Source organism: Colobus angolensis, unplaced genomic scaffold (assembly GCF_000951035.1).
Source record: "Colobus angolensis palliatus isolate OR3802 unplaced genomic scaffold, Cang.pa_1.0 Scaffold41, whole genome shotgun sequence".
Taxonomy (NCBI): Eukaryota; Metazoa; Chordata; class Mammalia; order Primates; family Cercopithecidae; genus Colobus; species Colobus angolensis.
In genome coordinates, this window is record NW_012117488.1 from 7730320 (window position 1) to 7751612 (window position 21293).

Here is a 21293-nt window from a genome sequence, read left to right on the forward strand (position 1 = left end):
ATAGCTCCTGCCACTCCCTGGGTGACTGAAACATTTGTCACCATCTTCCTGAACCTCAGTTTCTCCATTTGTAGATAATTCTTAAAGTTGACAGCATTTTATGAGGAACAACAAATAAAAATGCTTTCGAAGTGCTTTGCAAGCCTACAGTACTCTGTAAATGCTTAATGATAATAATATACAGTAGGGCATCTTCCCTTGAAAACAGCAGGAGTGTTTCCTTCCATAATGACCTGACAGATGGGTTATGGTATCTAATCCCCTTAAACCCCCAAAGCTCTTTGATAGTGGATGTTGTAAAAGGCCAGATTAGAGCACATGCTGCTCTTTTATTGAGCCCTCTCTTTCAGTATCTATGCCATGTTCAATTGCTTCCTTCTCTAAGTACGTTACATGTTAACCTACTACCTGCAGGAACAATTAGTAGCAAAAATAGAGACTAAAGGACAGTGCACTCCAGTAGGAAAAATTAGTTAATGCTTGTTGTCCCCAATATTAAAAATCCACTTTGGCCTTCACATGTGGTTTTTGTAGAAGGTTCCTGCCCTCCTAAATCCTGACTATTAATCTCAAGCTGTGGGTATTTGTCGATGGTGAACACAGGCGTTTTTTTGTGAGATAGTCCTGTATGTGGTAAGAATGGAGCTTTAGTGATATTAATTCTAAACCAGTGAGGCTTAGGAAAATCACAGGCAGTTTAGGATATTTGTAGCACTTATGTAAGAGTTGGAGCTTTCAATCAGTTCAAAATGAGGAAAGGATGATGAACAGTTATTCTACTGTAACTTTTACTCAGCCCTTGAACCTGGATTGGACCAAGAAGTTTTTTTACGTTTCCACTTTTTACTGTGCTTTTCTTTTGAGAATAACTATTAAAGTTATCAGTTTCTAAAACCTTTTGTGACAATCCCTTAACACACATTCATCATCCTTCTCTAGTACAAAGTTTGCTTTCTGTGCATGCTTGAAGGAGTGTAAGTTGTTGTGCAATCACCTGTGGCATGTAATTTGTATAATCAAGGAAAAGAGAAAGGAAGAGCAGCTGCCAATAATAATTAGTTTCTTAACTGAATATATACCGCAATAAACATTTTAAGCACACCATCTCTTTGAATTTGGGGTGTTTTAAAGAAACAGAGTGGTTGCTCAAGGGCCTCTCAGAAGAGCCCTTTTTTGTACACTGGATTCTCCCCTTCTCACCTTCTCAAAGCCATCACTTCCACATGTGTGCCCTCTTTTTCCTGCATCTTCATACCTTCCTTCTTTTCTGAATAATCCTCATGGTACAAAAATGCTTAAATATCTCATGACTTTATAAAAACTTGAGCCAATTTTGCGTCTGCATTTCCTTCATGCTCCATTTTTTGGAATCTCTTTATAGCAGAACTTCCCCAAAGAGTTATCCCTACTTTCCAGTTTCATGTTTTAGCTTGTTCATGCTGCTAAAACAAAATACCATATACTGGGTAAATTGTAAAGAACTATTTTTGACAGTTCTGGAGGCGGAAGCCTAAAATCAATGCACCAGCAAGTTTGGTGTCTCTGCTTCCAAGATGGCACCTTGTTGCTGCATCCTTGGGAAGAGATGGAGAGAAAAAAACAAAAAGAGGCCTAGGCTGGTGGCCCCTAGCCCTTTTATAAGGCACTAATCCATTCATGATGAGGGGAAAGCCCTCATGACTTAATCATCTCGCAAAAGTAACACATTTTAATACCATCACGATGGGGATTAGGTTTCTACATGAATTCTGGAGGGGACATATTGAAACCACAGCACTCCACTTTCTGCTTTCCCTTTTCCTATTCTCTGTCTCTCTCTCTGTCCTCTGCCCCATCTTGGTCACTGGGGTTTGTATGCATGTATAAATATATGCAAAATATCTAAATATTTTGACAGGTGTTAAACTCTGACCATGGATTCTCCTGGAATCTTTATTCAACTCAGTTTATTGTTTTGTAATTCGCAGCCACTATTGATTCCATAAATTGCCAGTGTACAGTTCAATGAATGTGGACAATGGGAACACCCATGTAACACAACTCACTCAAGGGCACAACTTCCTTGTGCCCCTTTGTAGGCAATCTCCAACCCCATGGCAATTACTGTTCTGATTTTTAACACCTAGATTTGTTCTGCCTTTTTCTGGACTTTATATGAATGGAATAATAAACTATATGGGGATTTTTGCTCAACATGTTTTTAAGATTTATCCAGTTTTTGCTTATATCAATAATTCATTCTTTTTGTTATTGCTAAATAACAATCTATTGTATGATTATTCCACAGTTTTTTTTTTTTTTAATCTATTCTCCTGCTGATAGACATTCAGTTTTTCCCCTGTTTTGGCTATTATGAATAGGGCTACTATGAACGTTCTTGTTGGCATATGATTTTATTTATTTTGGGTAACTAGAAGAGGAATTTCTAGGTAACAGGATAGACACATGTTTGTAAGAAACCGCCAGTTTTCAAAAGTGGTTGCACCATTATTATACTCCTGCCAGCAGTGTATGAGTTCTAGCTGCCGCACATTTTTTAGTTTGAGTCATTCCAGTGTGTGTGTGACATGGTACCACAGTCTAGCTTGAATATGCATTTCCATGATGAGCACTTTTCATGCATTTGTTGTCCATTTGTTTATCTTCTTGTATAAATTGTCTGTTCAAGTCTTTTACCCATTTAAATAAATGGGGTTGTCTTTTTATTATTGATTTTAGTAGTTCTTTTTGGATTCTGAATACAAATCCTTTGTTAGATGTATGTATTGCAATAGTTCTTGCAGTGTGTTGCTGCTTTTTCAAATGCTCAATGTGCATTTTGTTAAGAAGTCGTTAATATTGGTAGTGTCTATATTGTCAATATATACTTTCATAGTTAGTGCTTTGTATCCTCTTTAAGAAAACTTTGCATACCACAAGGTGATGAAGATGTTCGTATTTTCTTCTCCCAGTTTTATAGGTTTAGCTCTTACATTTAGATCTGTAATCCATCTCAAATTAGCTTTTGTGTCAGTGAAATGAGGGCTGACGTTCATTTATTTTTCCACAAGAATGTCTTGTTTCAGAACCATTTCTTGAAAAAATTTTCCTTTCCTCATTAAATTGTCTTACCACTTTGACAAAAAAATCCTAATATGTACACCCTCAGGTGTTTTGTTTCATAGTTTTTTTTGGGCTTATCTTTAGACTAATAACACAGGCATACAACTTAACTACTGTGGCTTTATGTTAAAGACTTGAAACCAAGTACCTGTAGTGTTATCTATGCAGCTCTGTTTTGCTTCTTCACGTGTATGTGTATGGCTGTTTTGGACTGTTTTAGGATATTATTACATAAATTTTAGAATACACATGTCAATCTTTACAAAATTATGGGTTTTGATTGGGGTTGCATTGAATTTTCACAACCATTTGGATAAAATTAACACGTTAACATTGTGAACTCTTCTAATCTGTGAATATTTTTATCTCTATTTATTTAGGACTACTTTAATATTTCTCAGAAATGGTTTGACAGGTCTTGCACTTCTTTTGTTAAATGTATTCCTAAGTATTATATATCTTTTGTGCTTTTTAAATAGAAAACTTGTTTTATTTTCCAGTTGTTCACTGCTCGGAGATAAAAGTGTAATTGCTTTTATTACCTTGTATACGAATTTCACCTGTGATAGATTCACCATCCTCCACATTTCTGCCTGAGATGAGAGCACCGGGAAGGCTTCCCTTACTTACATATTATGGCTTCTCAATTTCTGATGTTTAGCTCATTTGAGATCTTTGGTATTTTGATTCCTTTTAAAATATTATGATTTTTTAGTTTATCTGATCTGCTTTGTTTTAGTTGTTAGGATAAGAGTGATGGTCTCAGCCAGGTGTAGTGGCTCACGCCTGTAATCCCAGCACTTTGGGAGGCCAAGGCGGGCGGATCATGAGGTCAGGAGATCGAGACCATCCTGGCTAACACGATGAAACCCCGTCTCTACTAAAAATACAAAAAATTAGCCGGGTGTGGTGGCAGGCGCCTGTAGTCCCAGCTACTCGGGAGGCTGAGGCAGGAGAATGGCGTGAACCTGGGAAGCAGAGCTTGCGGTGAGCTGAGATCATGCCACTGCTCTCCAGCCTGGGCAATAGAGCTAGACTCCATCTCAAAAAAAAAAAAAAAAAAAAAGAGTGATGGTCTCTTGCATCTTTCTATAAGGACCATTCCAGAAGTGGAATAGCCCTTAACATAGTTTTAATGTCTGTAGGATCTGGAGTGATATCTCCTTTTACTAATTTGTGTTTTCTGTGTTGATTTCTTGATCAGTCTTTTATAAGTTTATCAGTTTTTAAATTCTTTTCAAACAACCATCTTTTGTGTTTGCTCATTTCCTCTGCTATTTGTCTGTCATTTCATTAATTTATGTTCTGGTATCTATTATTTCCTTCCATTTACTTACCTTGGCTTTCATTTGTGTTTTTTATAATTTCTCCCTTAGTATATGCATTTAAAGCTATAAATTTCCCTCTAGCACTGCTTTAGTTGAATAACACAAATTTTGATATGTTGTATTTATATTGCCAATTACATATTTAATTAAAAGCTGTTTCATTTTCCTTTATGATTTATTCTTGGGTTACTTAAAACTATGTTACATTTAAAAATATTTTGACATTTTTAGATCTCTTTCTGTTATTATTTTCTAATTACTTTTGTAGTTATTAACTATATGATTTTACAAATGTCAATTACTTCAAGTTGCTTACTCAAGTCTTCATTATTCTTACAGGTGTCTTTTTTAGTTGCTCCATCAACTAGAACCAATTGTGAGAGAGGATGTTAAAAAAACTAGTTGTGATTGTGAATTTGTCCATTTATCTTTTTGGTTTTGTCAGGTTTTGCATCATATATATCGGAGTTCATTAAGAGTATTATATATACATATAAGGACATGATCAACAGAGTGAAAAGACAGCCAACTGGATGGGAGAAAATATTTGCGAATCATCTATTAGGTAAGAAATTAATATCAGGAATGTATAAAGAACTCTTACAACTGAACAACAAAAAACAACCCAATATAAAAATAGGCAAAGGAATGAAAGCATCAGCTAAGAAGATCTGCAGATGGCCCATAAACATGTGAAAAGATAGCGAAACAGCACTAGTTATTGGCCACAAGGAGATACTACTTTACATCCATTAGACTATCAGCAGAAAAGCAGAAACTAAGAAGTATTGGTGAAGATGTGGAGAAATTGGAACCCTTGTGCATTGCTGGCAGGACTGTAAAATTATGAAGCCCCTGTGGAAATAGTACAGCTGTTCTGCAAAACAATTAAACAGAGGATTACCATATAATCCAACAATTTCACTCTAAAGAATTGAAAGCAGGGAATTAAACAGCTATTTATACACCCATATTCATAGCAGCTGTATTAGTCTGTTTTCATACTGCTATAAAGAACTGCCCAAGACTGGGTAATTTATAAAATAAAGAAGTTTAATTGACTCACAGTTCAGCATGACTGGGGAAGCCTCAGGAAACTTACAATCATAGCAGAAGGTGAAAGGGAAGCAAGGCACATTCTTCACAAGGAGGCAGGAAGAAGTGCTGAGCAAAGGGGGAAGAGCCCCTTATAAAACCGTCAGATCTTGTGAGAACTCACTCACTATCATGAAAACAGCATGGGGGAAACCGGCCCCATAATCCAGCTACCTCCACCTGTTCTCTCCCTTGACATGTGGGGATTATGGGAATTACAATTCAAGATGAGATTTGGGTGGAGACACAAAGCCGAACCATATAAGCAGCATTATTTACAATAGTCAAAAGGTGGAAACAACCAAATGTCCACTGACAGATGAATGTATAAACAAAATGTGGCATATACATACAGTGACATAGTATTCACTCTTTAAAAAGAATGAAATTCTGAAGTGTGCTACAACACAGATAAACCTTGAAAATATATGCTGTATGTAATAAGCCAGACCAAAGGACAGATATTTTATGATTACACTTATATGAGGTATATAGAGTAGTCATCTTCATAGGGAAAAAGATAGAATGGTGATTGTCAGTGGATGGGGGGGACACAGGGGAATAGGAAGTTATTGTTTAGTGGGTGTAGAGTTTTAGTTTGGGAAGATGAAAAAGTTCTAGAGATAGATAGTGGTGACCGTTACACAGTGCTGTAAATGTACTTGATGCCACAGAACTGTATACCAAGAAGTGGTTTAAACAGTAATTTTTACATTATGTATATTTTTCCACAGTAAAAATAAAAGAGTATCATGTCTTTCTGAAGAATTTACCATTTTACTATTATAAAATATCCCTCTTTATGCCTGGTAATACTTCTTGTCTTGAACTCACTTTTGTTAGCATTATATAGCCATACCATTATCTAGTTTCTTATGATTAGTGATTATGTGATACATCTTTTACCACTCTATTAGTTTCAGCCTCTCTGAATCCTTATATTTAAGGATTCTCATAAAAATCTTGCTTCCTTAACCCAGTTGACAATCTGTGACTTTTAATTGGTTTATATCGTATGTATTTATTGTATTTATTGATATGGTTGGTTTACAGCTACCATCTTGCTATTTGTTTTCAGTTTGTCCCATCTGTTTACTTTTCTTCTATTTTTTCCTGTACTCTTTCTATTTTTTAGTATTCCATTTTATTTCACTCACCACCCCTGCTTGCTCGTTCTACTTCATCCACTGTCATGAATGAGCCAAACACATTCCCACCTCAAGTCTTTGCCTTTATCTCCTCTCTGCCTCCTGTATTCTTCCCCCAGATGTTCTTTTAACCACTCCCTTACCTGCTGTCTGATCAAATATGACCTTCACACACCTTCCTTTTTCACTTTTATGAACTATCCCTTTTATAGTGCCTTACTTTTCATTGTAGCACTTCTTACCACCTCACATTGTATTTACACTTGTTTGCTGATTTTCCTTCTCCTCAGACTAGGATGTAGGCTCCTAAGAACAGACCTTTGTTTTGTTCATGGTTGTATCACCAGCACTTAGAATAGGATCTGGTGAAGAGCAGACACCTAGAAATATTTTTGGAATAAGTGAATGAAAATAATGTGTACAAAAGATCAAAAGAAGGACATTTAATCATGGGTAATTAAAAGAGTGACATAATAATAATGCCTATAATAATAATGCCAACAACCAGATTAAAACACAAAATATGGAAGTGTATTTTACATGTTAAGAACTGATGTTGTATATCAATAGAAAAGAAAAAGAACCGGAATTCCTCAATTGTTTTTGCTTCTGTCAACTGTCAAGGAAACTAATCTTCAAACCACATAGACTAGAACTGAAATTATACAAGGAAAATAGAGCCCAGGATGACAGAGATTCTGAGAAGACCTAGACGGTTGAAATGATGTTGAGTCTCCTAGCACAGATGGCTTACACTCTGAAGGCCACTCTTCCCATGAACAGGGGACATGCTAGGAATCCAGAGAGAGACTGGCAAAATGGGAGCTAAGGAAACTAAGCAGAATACATTAGAGCTTGCCAGAGATCTGCTCCCACATGTGGAGAAATCAGATGGACATTGAAGGCCCCCCAATACAAAGAAGATAGCAAATTCTAATTCCATTCAGACTCTGGTGGTACCAAGGGGCCCTGTGAATTGGTAGAGCAGGGGATGGCAACAACGTGTAACTGATAGGTCATATTGCCGCATAAAGTTAGTAACAGGAATATTAGAAGCAAGATTTCATCTCTGGCTGGCAATTAAAAGAAGAGTTCACTACCACTAGCAGCAGGGATTCGCGCCAGGGTTTAGTTCCAGTGAAAAATTATATGCCTAGATTATTCATCACTCAGGTTAAAAGAAATTAGATGCAAGGGTAGTCAGGTGTATACTAGTGCATATTCTGACATATATGGTCAGTGTTAGAATAAGGGTCTAAAGGTAAGAGCTCCTTTAGATATTCAGGGCACAAAATTTGTTACAGATCACATGATGTGGGAGCTATGAACTCACTGGTTGGGAGGGATAGGACTCGACTATTATTGCCCCAGGGTCTATTCAAGGCTGATCCTTCCCATAACTGGATACCATTTTGCCACATCTTAGGCAGAGAACTTCTTGAGAAATGGTAGAGGAATCAAAAGACTGAGATAAATGCCACTTTGATTTTTCAAAAATGGAAACAAGTAGGTTTATTGAACCAAAGATTCACTCATTGTAACATTTATTGAGTGCCCTCGGGGTGCCAGGCACTGTTGCAGGACTCTCAGGACACAAGACAATTATGGTTCCCTGCTGTCATGGAGTTTTCAATATACTAAACTCAAAGGTAAACTCTGGAAATTGATGTCAATTCCAGGCAAAATTGTAGGATAGCCATTGAATGACTGGATGGATTTACTGAAAATAAGACATATTAATCTATTTTTTTCTTTGCCAAAGCTATTTTACAGGAAGATCTTAGAACTATATTATTTTTATTTTTACTTTTGCCAGCTGTATCGTGATAAGCTTGAATTGAAGAAATACAAAGGCTGTATGGAGGTAAAATTTGGTAGTGTAATAACAAGTTGAACAACAATAACCAAGCATTTCTGATGAGTTAATCAGTATTAATCTGATTGCATATCAGAATATAAACATATTTCTATCTTCAAAATGTTCTGTGTAACATTCTGTCAATAGTTTGCTTGAAAATATGAAAGTGTGATTTTCAAATTTGCTGATGAGACTGGGATGAATATCAAATATTTGATGCGTGGTGACATCAAGAGATGAACTGGCAGAACTATGCCCCACATTTCAATAGCCTCCATTAGAAATTTTCTCAGTCTTGTTAATATGTTTGGCAAATGCTTCTTTAAGAACCTGTCTCCAGGTAGATTCCTGCCCACTGTCATAGACCCTCATGGGTAGAAATTCTGCAGTCACTTTGATTTAGAGGACAAAATTAGTAGTATAGATAAAGACTGACAAACAGGAAGGATAAGCAGAACCTAAGTAAATGAGTTTTTTGAGTTGACTGTAAGGTCATGTGTGTGAGTCCAAATTAAAACTGAACAAGCTGTAACAATACAGAATTAGAGAAAGGGGATTGGGGCAGGGGACTAGCTTGGTAATAATGCTTGTTCACCAAAAACATAGAGATCATTGTCAATGGGCCATGTGAGATATAGCCACCCAAAAGCTAGTGCGATCTTAGTTTGCAAAAGAGAAATTACAATATTTGAACAGATCACAGATCACTTGAAATATCTAAGAGTAATAGAGTGAAATTGAGCATTAGAGAAGGGTAACCTGGTAGGTAAAAAGACTTAAAATCTTGTCATGATGGGAAAGATTGGAAAAGCTTGGAATGACTGGCCTGGAGGTGTCTTGAAAATGAAGAAATATGTAATGGGACAGAATAGTTACTTTCAAATTTCTGAAAGCTGCTGGGAGAAGAAGGAAGAGTCATTATTCATTTTAGTCCCAAGAAATAAAATATGTGCTAATGGGTATTAATCTACGGTTTAGCATCTTTTGGGGTCAATAGAAGGAAGAAATTTCTAGTATTCAGAATAGTCATAAGGTAGAGTGGGCTGTATCAGAGTGACTTGGGGTTCTATAAATATATAGATCCCTAAACCCACCCCAGAATTCCTTGAAGCACTGGAAATCTGGGAGTTGTATTGTTTGACCTTACTAGGTGATTCTGATATGAAATCAAGTTTGGAAAGTGTCAGGTCAAGCAATCTTTTTCAGACACAATGTGTAATAGAATACCAGTAATTGATGGGGAGGTTGAGATGGAGTAAGACTGTATGGTCTATAAAAGCTCTTCACCCCAAAACTTATAAAGTGACATTTGTTTTTATGAATTTGCCTTGGTTCAGACTCTGGCCCTCACCCTTGGAGCCTTAAGAATTTAAATTTGTCTTTGCCCCAAATGTAACCAGACTTGGGACTCTTGAGTCCCATTAAAACACTCATGGGAATGTGTGGTGGCCATTTGGGTTCTGGCCATCAAACATCTTTTCTTCCTTCCTACCAGCACTGATTTTCTTGAGAGAAGGAAATAGCTATTTCTTATTTTGTGTTGTCTTGGTGGCGCACTGAATTCTGGTACCTGTTCTTCTACTACAGATGAAGAGGCTCCTCCTTCCATATACTTTCATTACTCTGCTATGGCCAGGAGCAGTTATGTGAGTAAGCTTGGCCAAGCAGATATTCTCTTCTGGGATTTAGATTTTGTACATATGGTACAATGACAGGTGAGAGGTATGGAAGTCAAGCAGCCTAGAAGCTGTTCCCTGTCCAGGTTGCTCCAGCTCTAAGACAACTTTAGTATTTCCAGCTTCCGGTCTCTGGAGCTGCTTTGGTTCCTGCCTGTTCCTAGGATTGGACTCTCTAGTCTTCCAACTATTTGTCCTTCTAATAACTTCTCCTTTGATTACATTAGTCAAAGGTAATTTTAATCACTTTCTTCCAGAAAGCCCTAAATGATATAAAACTTATTCATAAAACCTGAAAATTTAATTTATTAATTTACAAAAATACTGAACACGTACTGGACAAGTGAAGTTTCTTCCTATAGAAAAATTCCATAAGAAGCTAAATATTAGAATATTTCTTGATACAAATAAAATCAGAACAGGGAAATTTATATATGATTCAGATGTTTAATTGTAGGATCTTACAGTTGCTGTGTTCTTCTTACTATATAACCTGTCAAAATTATTATATGCATGTTGGCCTGGCAGGGTGTCCTGTCTTCCAACAATGTTTGATGAGCACCACCTGTGCATTCCTTCTGTGACTCTTCTCTTTCTTTGCTTTGAAATGATTGATCCAATTTAGATGTGCTAATTAATTCTTTCAGTCAAGTTACTGACAATCCATACAAGCCTCAAATCCTATTCATTTAAGTAAACTATGTATTCATTCCTCTGCTTTGAGAAGAGTAAATTTATTCCATCCTGAGTACTCCCAAAGTGTCCTTGACTCTTCTTTGTATTTCCCCACCTGCACCTGAACTTCCTAGGTCACCTAAGTGCAGGGATTTTGTCTTCATTTTGGCATGAAATAGCAACTAACTCAGCACCTTTGAAAACCATATAATCTTCACTGCCCTAGCTCACAGCTGAAGCTTTTGTTGTTGAACACAGGGTTTTCTCTGGGTGCATCCAGTTGGCATTTGACTTTTAATTGGAATATACTTAGGACAAAATTAAAAGTTGGCTGCCCTATAAAGGTTTATCAAATCTATGTGTCATTATTCAGGGATATTCCTAGACAGAATGTTAAAATTCACCAGTATTTAGAATGATGTGTTGTACTGGACATGATGCAGTGCATAACTGGAGTTGTAATATCTTTAGAGTGAAGCTGGATCAGACTGATTTTTTTGTTTCCCTTGCATGGTGCTTACTTGAAAATCCAGATATGCTAGATTTAGTTTCACTAATGACTTTTCCACATTACCTAATTGGCCTGTAATTGGCCTGCTGTTTATTAGAGGATGTACAATATGAGACAGTCTCAAGTAGTAGATATTGATATAAGACTATCATACTTACAGACTCTGAGGTCCTCACACAACAGAGAATGGATTCTCAATTTTACAAAATCTATTAGAGAATTAGAATATGAAGAGTCAACTTACAAATAATTGATCTTGTAGATAGAGAGGGTTTAGCCATATGTTTAGGTCAATGTCCATTTAATATCTATTTGAGATGCTACAACTATGAAGTTTAGTTTTTAGTGACATAAAATATTCAGGCGGGTCAACACATGGATATTGATTCAATTAGATAAAATATTCACTTTAAGGGAAAACAATTAGGAGATATTTGTGACAGTCTGTCAAATCACAACTATCTCAACACCTTTGACCACCATATAATGTTATTACAGTATGTTCAAGAGAGAACTGGGTTAGAATTTTGTTGTCATCCCTTATTAGTTGTGTGATCTTGGGCAAGCTGCTTAACCTTTTGTAGCCTCATTTTTGTTGCCTATAGAATGAGAATAAAAATAATATTGCTATTATACTTCATGCCAATAGAATGGCAGTGATAATGTCTTAAGAAAGATCCTGACACTGCTTCTTTGATTAACAAGCATTTTTGCTGCCCCATTTAACATCCCCTCTAGTAAGGTGCTTACTGGATGTAACAGGATATTGAATTGAACTGTTTCTTTGTCTCAGATTTGCAAATAAATCTTTCGAAATGAAGACAGTAATCCTTCTCTTCTGAACAGAACCTCCAAAAATCCTTGCAGGACCTACTTAAGAGGTGAAAGAACTATCCCTGCTATTATCCTCTCCCTTTACATGAGGAAGTCAAGGGGAATTTGGGGAAGTTGTTGGCTTAGTGGACAGTACATTCTTGGGACGCCTACCTCCCCCCACACACCAGATCAAGTGAGAGAGAGCTAAAACAGCCTTTTAAATGTGTAAAAGTGGCTAATAAAAAGAAAGACTGGCTTCTTCTGTACAGGTAGACATCTGCATATGAAGCTGACTTGCTGATTTGAGTAAGGGAAAAAGGAATTGGCATGAAATGGAAGGAAGAGCAGGGATGGAAATATTGCCAGTGGTCATAGCACTGTTTGGCCTAGCAGGGTTCTGAGTTTCTTTTGGATCTCTAGGCCACTGTGGGAGCCAACCAGGCTTGAACCATCTGGCCAGGATGGTGCCCCAGTGCTGTATGAAGGGACCTCAACAGCAGAGAGGTTGTGGGGATTCTTGTCAGGGGCAGATAAAGAGAAGGTTGGGAGAAATCAGGTCAGAGGGCACCTCCCTTGACAAGAAAGTATGCACCCGGGACCAAACCTTGTAGTGCTTAGATTATTTAGTATTTCATTACACTTGCTTTTTTCTGGGATTCTTATCTGCAGCCACTACAGGATCATGACATTGGTGAAAAGCAATAATCTTTGGCTTAGCGAAATCAATGGATTCCTAATTCCCCAAAATGCTTGCTATCAAGTAAAGACTTATCCTGTGGTCTCTCATCAAGGCCTTCAGTTTAGCAGCTTTCCACATATCTCACTTTGCATTTCTGCTCTGTCACTTTCAGCAAAAGCCATGCTGCTCGCAGGTATCTGTGGTATTATCTGTGGCTACTTCCAAGTGGCTTCGTTCTAGTTGTTCTTCAGTCTTGTTCCAGTGGTCTCCACATGAAAGTGGGAAAATACTCTCTTTTCTCTCTTGCTTTCTTCCTTTCTCATCCCTAGTAGCTTGACTCTTCCCTATGACTTAATATTTTTTATAAGCATTTTCCTTTGAAGGTAATCTGATTGTCACCAAACTGAGAGGTACTCAAAGTCATTGTCTCCTGTAATTGCCCCCCACCAACTGTGTCCCTGGGTTAAGTGTTTGACCTCATCTTCTTAGGATGGCCTATTTCCCTCATCAGACTATCAGCATCATCTCCATCTTGTACAGTGTCCACCCAGGCACTGTGCTTGGAACCTGTGGGAGGCCTCCTTCCTGGACATTTTAGGGATCTTAGCCCTGGCAGTCAGATGTCAGTTTCAGCAGTTCGAAAGCTTTTTTGAATCCTTGAGTCTTCTTGCAAGTAAGACCTGGCTGACCTTTCCTGCCTCTGGGACAAGTGAGGCCCATCAGCTTTTGTGGTGTATGTTCGGTTTAAAACTTGGTATTTGCACCCACTCATAGAGCAAACAATTCTTGCAGGTGATGTTAATGGGGAAAAAGATCTGAAGAAGAAGGGGTGTGTTCATAGCATTTCAAAAAAAAATTCTCAGTTTCTTTTCTCTGATGAATCATATCTTCATAATCCAGCTTTACCATGTTGGCAAATCTCAAGGCTTTGCTTTCAAACTGCTTTCAGAAATGCCGATGGCTACAGGTGATTGCTAACAACCATACACGTTATTTTGCAACATAATGGATAGCTACAGAGTTTAATAAAAGGGAAAGGGCCAAGCAAAAATTTTTGACAAGAATAGCGAAATGGAGCATTTAACAGGATTTGTTTTCAAGCTGTTATTTGAGAGATTTAAATAAATCCTCTTAAGTACTACAGTTTTTGAGCCCTAAATGTGCTTTAGTTAGTTTTATGTTTTTTTTTTTGTTGTTTTGTTTTTAACTGGATAAATAGGAATGTAAGGAAAAACCCTCCCAGTTGCTGGGTGTGATGAAATCTTCCCTCTCAGGTTCATGGAAGGTTATGCCATGAAATCTGTGAAAGATGCTTCCACACTAATTATACTACTTAAAAAGTTGTCTCCAGCTCTTGGGTTTTTTTCCAAAGATAATGACAGTATTTTCGGGATTCAACCATTTTGAGATCAAAGTCCACATCCTGGGTCAGGTTAATTTGGGCAGATATTTTAGTACTTAACAATCAAAGGTGCACTCCTCAACTGTAAATGTCAGTTTCCTGTCAGAGAAACCCCAAGAGTATATCTGTCAAAACTAGAATATTTAGATTAATTGGGACTTGGAGATAGCTTCTGGTGCAGGAGGACCTGGTCACCCCAGGTAGGTATGGATTGTCCTTTGAAAGACTTCCAGGTATAGAGGTTTCATAACCTTCTTCAGTCATTCTCAGTATCTAAATGTCCTTCTGCACATTTGAGGGCTTTCTTTCCTAATTTATTTAATTTTTTTCTCCCAGTGGAGATAAGGAACAGCTGGTCCATATCTGTATAGAATTTCTTTATTCATGATAGTCCTACCTCTCCCTTACTCTGATTAAAAACTGAAATACTAATTTCTTTAAAATATTCCTTAGTTAACTAAAAACGGAAACCCCAAGTCTTTATGAGAATAGTAAAAATTGTACTTACTGAAACCATACAGAATACGTTGTTTTGAAAAATGTTATTTGTCTCTACACAAAGTTTCAAGTCTCTTTGTAATAAATATTTATTTAGCAGAGTAATTTTCTTATAAGAGGACTGTCTTCATAGAAACTTAGGTAGGTGGAGGTGAATCATGTGATGTTTTTCCAGAAGCCTTAGCTTTTCAAGGTGGCCTCAGAGGTCTTGGAGGACATGATCCATATCATCATCTCCAGTTTCCCAAATTTATCTAACAATAAACAGAGTGTGGCCATGTCCATTTTATAAATGCTTTGAACTGACTGATGTGACCAATACATGAGAATTAATTTAAGTAACAGTGAAGTACTAAAAGATGAATTAAAAAATAATAAATTTATGCCTAAGCTTCTCAAACTATCACATGCCTCAATAATTTCATAGTTGCTTCATGTATGAATGAAGTTTTCAAAAGCAAAAATTTGGTTTACAATAACTAGATGTTCACAGCTGTGCAAGCTGCTTTTCTTCATATTTCTCAATTTATGACCATTCAGTGAGAAGAATGTTATTTCATATCTAGCAACATTTTAATAAAAGCCTTCAGCAGTCATGTTCTTTCTTCAAATTTTTAACAGATCAGTATCATTCTTGATTCTTAAAGAGAAAACTTGCTCTAAGTGTATGAAAATCATGAACTTAATGTAAAACAGTAAAGTGTATTTCTTAGCCAACGGCTGAAGACAGAAAAAATTTGCAGCCATGTGAATGGTGGACTCATGTCCTTTTGCAGAAATTTCCTACTCCTAACAATACAGTGACTGCAATAGTAACTTACTGAATGGTTCTTATGTGTTGATCATGGTGCTAAACTCTTTATGATATTTTACAACCATAAGGGATAGTTATTACCTTCTACTTACAGTTCTATTAAATAATTGAACTTTCTTTGAGGTCAGTGGCTTGTACAAAGTCATTCTTTTAATAGGTGGCTGAGCTCAGATTTGAACCCAAGCTATCTGATTCCAAAGACAGGCCTTTATGCCATCCAATGCCTTCATTTTCCACTAGAGAAACATATCAGTTATTCATTCCTTAAAGTTTTTAAAATCTTGCAGGTTTTTCATTTGAAAACCACGAAGTCATGTGGAAGCAGTTTAAAAGGATGTTAAGCTTAGCATCCTGAATGTCAAGACCTTGTCTTTCTCGGAGATTTAGTCTGGTCCCTGATGTTTCAGAGAGACATATTGGTTGCAGCAATTACATTTCTCCACTAGGAGAACCCAAGGAACAATACTTTACTCTAAAGCTGTTTTTCCTTTTCGTAACTGCATGGAAGGAGGCTACCTTCCCCGTTTATTTAAATAAATAAATAAACAAATAAACCTTTACCTCAATTGTGCAGAATTGCTCACACTCACTTTATCATATGTTGGCCATTGCTCACTAATTCATTTCTCTTATCCTAGGACTACTACTTATCCTTGATTGTGTAATTTGAATGGGCATTATGACACACAGGCACCTCACATAACTTCAGGGCATTGTATAATCAGAGTTACCTGTAGTTTCAATTATCCTGGTATTGGATTTTTAAAATTAAAACCCTATAGTTTTCTCTCAATATTAAAGTTTGATTTATAAGTATTGTTGAAAATTTACATTTTTTAAGAATTAAGCATCATAACTTTGAGGGGCAATTGATTAAGTGTTTGATCAATTTAACAAACTAATTTCTCTTTAAGCAATCAGTCTTATTTATGAATGTGGGAATTTGAAGCTGCAACCATAGATGTAATATATTCAGTTTTCTTTTTAAGCTTTTCAGGTAATTGACCAGTATGACAAGTTCATGTCTCTAATGAGCAAAACTGTCTTGAGAATTTAAATAAGTCATTTAAGTCTAGTAAGTTATTAAATTCATAAACATAGTAAATCTAGTTCTCTGAAATGGTCTAATTCTGTTTACAAACTTAGTCAAAATCTTACACCTTCAACTTTAAATCACAACTCAATTACATATTTTAAATTGGAATCACCAGGCTAATCTGTCAGAGTCTCCAACATGCCAATCCTAAATCATTGCAAACACTTTAAATACTGAATATACACAAATTGTACCAACGATTAAAAACCCATTCCTGAACTTGACACAAAAATACTAATACTTTATCGTCTTTATAATTAATTCTAAACCATCCTGGATTTGGAAAGATACTCACTAAGGGAACAATTTTATCATCTCAGATGTGGAATCTGGGCTGTGCATATTCAGAGTGATTCTATCTCAAATGTGGACACCTGAAGCACTTTTAAATTGTTGCTATAAAAACAAGGACTCCAACCCTACATCCTTCAGATGGGGTTTATTTTGCAACTCCTACCTCATAAGTTCAAGATACATTTTTATCTAATTGCTTCAGCTGATTTGAGTAGGGATAGTCTGTAACACCCCCAACTAGGATATAACTGCCAACAGTTACTCTTTATTTTCTATATTTCCCAATTAAATTCCGGATCCTTTCTATAGTATTGTTGCCATTCTAGGCCATGATACTTATGAATACTTTAATGATATATTATTTGACTCTGCTTATTTCTCATACTTGTTAAGATATTTTAACAACAGATATATTTTTTGGAAATATATTACAAATTAGAAACTAATTTTAGTAAATTCTTAATCAAAGATGAGTAAAGAGAATGTAAGACTTGTATATTCTTTCAGTGTCTTGGTTAATAAATTAGATTTTCTTTTCATTAAGTCTGTGAATGAAACAGTCAAACTTTAAGAAACTGATTTTTCAGAAGGCTTCAGATGTAATACCACTAGTTCTAGCAACAAAACAAAAAGTAGATGAATTAGACTTCCTCACAGTAAAAACCTTTGTGCATCACAGAACACTATCAAGAAAATGAAAACCTTTAGAAAGGAGGAAAATACTTGCAAATTACATACCTGATAAGGGCCTAGTATTCAGTGTATATAAATAACTCTTATAACTCCACAACAAAAGACAGAACTCATTTTAAAATATGGGCAAATGACTTGAATAGACATTTCTCCAAAGAAGTTATGCAAATGTTCAATGAGTGCTTGAAAAGACACCCATCATCATTAATCATTAGGCAAATGCAAATCCAAACCATTGTGAGTTACTACTTCACACCCACTAATATGGTTACAATGAAAACATGGAAAATAACTAGTATTAGCAAGGATGTGAAGAAATTAGAACACCTGGACATTGCTAGTGGGAATGCAAAATGGTGTAGCTTCTGTGGAAAACAGTTTGGCAGTTCCCCCAAAAGTTAAATATAAAATTACCCTATGACCCAGTAATTCTGCTCCTACCTAAAATGATTGAAAACATGTATTCAAGCAAACACTTGAGTGGAATAATTGACATTGGAGACTTGGAAGGGTGGGGGCTGAAGTGGAGGGGAGTGAGGGATGAGAAATTATTTAATGTGTATAATGTATGTACACTATTTGGGTGATTGCTACACTAAAAACCCAGACTTTGCCACTATACAATATATCCATGTAACAAAACTTCACTTGTATCTTCTAAAGCTATTTAAAGAAAACCAAAAATAAATATGCATACATGAAGGTTCATAGCATCAGCATTGACAATAGCCAGTAGGTGGAAACAACTTTGTCCTTCTCCTGATGAATGGATAAACAAAACGTGGTAAGACTTTACAATGGAATATCATTCAGCTATAAAAAGGAACAAGTGCTACAACATGGAAGAAGCTCCAAACATTATGCCAAGTGAAAGAAGCTAGACACAATAGGGCACATATGGTATGATTCCCTTTATATGAAATACCCAGATTCAGTAAATCCATAGGGATGGTAAGCAGATTGTTGGTTACCAGCATCTGGGGGAGGAGGAAATGGGCACTGACTGCTTGATGGGGTTACCTTTGGGGATGTGAAAATATTTTAAAAGTAGATAGAAGTGGTGATTGCACAACATTTCAAATGTATTAAAAGCCACCAAATTGTACACTTTAAAATGGTTAATTCTATACTGTGTGGATTTTACCTCAAATTAAAAATTTTTTACCAAAAAAAAAAAAAGCTTTTTCAACAAAGTCTCTCTCTTTTTTTTTCCTCCACTCAGGATGATATTTAGGATCAGATGTTACCTGCATCCTTTTCCTCACTTTTATGGTGAGATTTTGCCACAAATATGGAGGATCTCTAACTTGATAAGGGGTGAACAAAGCTCCATAGAAACAGCATAGCCCCAGCTTTGAGGTGCAGGGTGACCTGACTCCCTCTTATAAATGAGATGACTGACAACGATGGCATAAACTGTGACTTTTTCTTCTCATTTCAGCCACTACAAAGCCAGCTTTCTCCATTCTTTAATATACATTTTATTAAATACCAAGACACATAATTACTGAGGACTGAGATCAGTAACATTTTCAGAACATTCCGTATGTTTGAAACCAGCCCAATTTTCCCACAGAACTGAAGTTGGAGTAATAGACATTTGTTTTATCTAAGTTCCTTTCCCAGGAACCTGACCATCAGGCCTCCCAGAAAGTATCGAGAAACTGAAACATCTCAGATCATGGCATCTGGACCATGAGACACACCTGCTGCCTGTTGACCAACTCCTCTTGCTTACTCCTTCCTAACTCCCCACTATATAAACCCTTTATCTGAGTTAGTTTCGATCTGTCTCCCATCTCTCAGCTGACATCATCTGTAATAAAGCCTTTGTTCCCTGGCAATCCTTGCCATCTCTGTGATTGGCTTTCTTTGCAGCAAGCAACCAGATCTAAGCCAATCCCTCAGTGTTTGGCAGCACGTTTACCTCCCCAGTTTGTTTGTTTTAATATTCCGTTAATTATCTGTTATGAATGGAATGGCCCATTTCTTCTGGTATCATGCTCTAGAAACACATGTAATAAAAACTTACAACACACGTACTCCTCAGAGCAAGCTTACGGGATCGGTAGTACTATTATGCCTACTATGCCCATTTTACAGGAAGAAGACTGAGAGACAATGAGATTAGGTAAATTGGCTAAGTATACTTAGCTTGTAAGTACTGTAGCTAGCTTTAAAACCTGGATAACCTCACTCCAAAGCCCAGATTTTAAAACAAATATGCTTTTCTATTCTGCCTCTCCTAGAAACAGTTTATCGAGCCTAACATGTTCTAGGTGAAGGAGGGCATAGCAAAAGTAGTTTGTGCTCAGCAAATATCCATGGAAACTACATTTGGAAAATTTGAAGTGTAGAAGAATATTTGGAGTATTTGAAATGTAGAAGACTACGTTTCCCATTTCCCAGTCTTCTCTGCAGTTGAGTTGAGGCCATATGACTAATTCTTGCCTGTGAACTGTGTGGCCCACTTCTGTGATATGTGTTACTTCTAAGCCACGAGAGTTAAGAGCAGTGGCCTGTTCCCAAGGCTCTTTCTCTGTCATCTGCAAGCTGGAAAGAAAGAACTTTGGGATGGTTAGAATGCAAGATGAAAGCCATCTGGATCCTAAGTCATTGTTAGAGGAAAGTTGCCCCCACTGGAAAAAAATAGGCATTGAATCCATATCAGACTTCGATGTGAGTGAGAAATGAGCCTTTATTATGTTAAGCTGTGAGTTAATTTGTTACCGAAGGCTATCCTAATGTCTTCTGACTAACTCAGGATTATCATAAAACAAATGACATAAAATCTTGACCATGAGACAGGCTACTTCCAAGTGCCTCCTGATGTCCCGTTAGCAATTGTTATGGGCTTAATTGTGTACTGCTCCCATCCGATAGGGTTGTTGCCAATGTAAGTACTTCATAGGAGGTCATTAGGGTGGGCTCTAATCCAATATGACTGATGTCCTCATAAAAAGAGGAAATTGGGCTCACAGACATGCACACAGGAAGAATGCCAGGTGAATATGAAGGTAGATATCTACCAGCCAAGGAACACCAAAAACCAAGAGCAAACTACTGGAAGCTAGGGACGAGAAGTGGAACAGATTCTCTCTTATTACCCTCAGAAGGAGCCAATCCTGCTGACAATTTGATGTGTAAGAATACATTTCTATGTTTGAAGCACCAACTGTCCAGCACTTTGTCATGGCAGCTTTAGCAGACCATCACAGTGATCCACGTGTGCTGCATCTAAGTGGAAGGTCAGTTGTGCTGCACTTGGTCCTGGGCAGACTGACCAGAACACGGGCATTACACAATTGAGCTGGAATTCTCCACTAACTCCATTAAGAATTACTACAGCCTGTTAGGAATCCTTTGGGAGAGTGGGTAAAATGGCCCTAATGAAGTAATAATTCCTTTGTTTTAAAAGAAAATCCCTTTACAAATAAGCATGGAAAGGATCATGGGGTAAAAAAATGTTCAAATAGTGATAGGAAGTATATTACAACATGCGCTGTGGACAGAGCTTGAGGCCAACCAAGACAATCTGAAGGTCTGAAATTGCAATTTCTCACTAATAAATTCTTTACCTTGTGCCAAAGGGGAGCCTCGAACGGGAG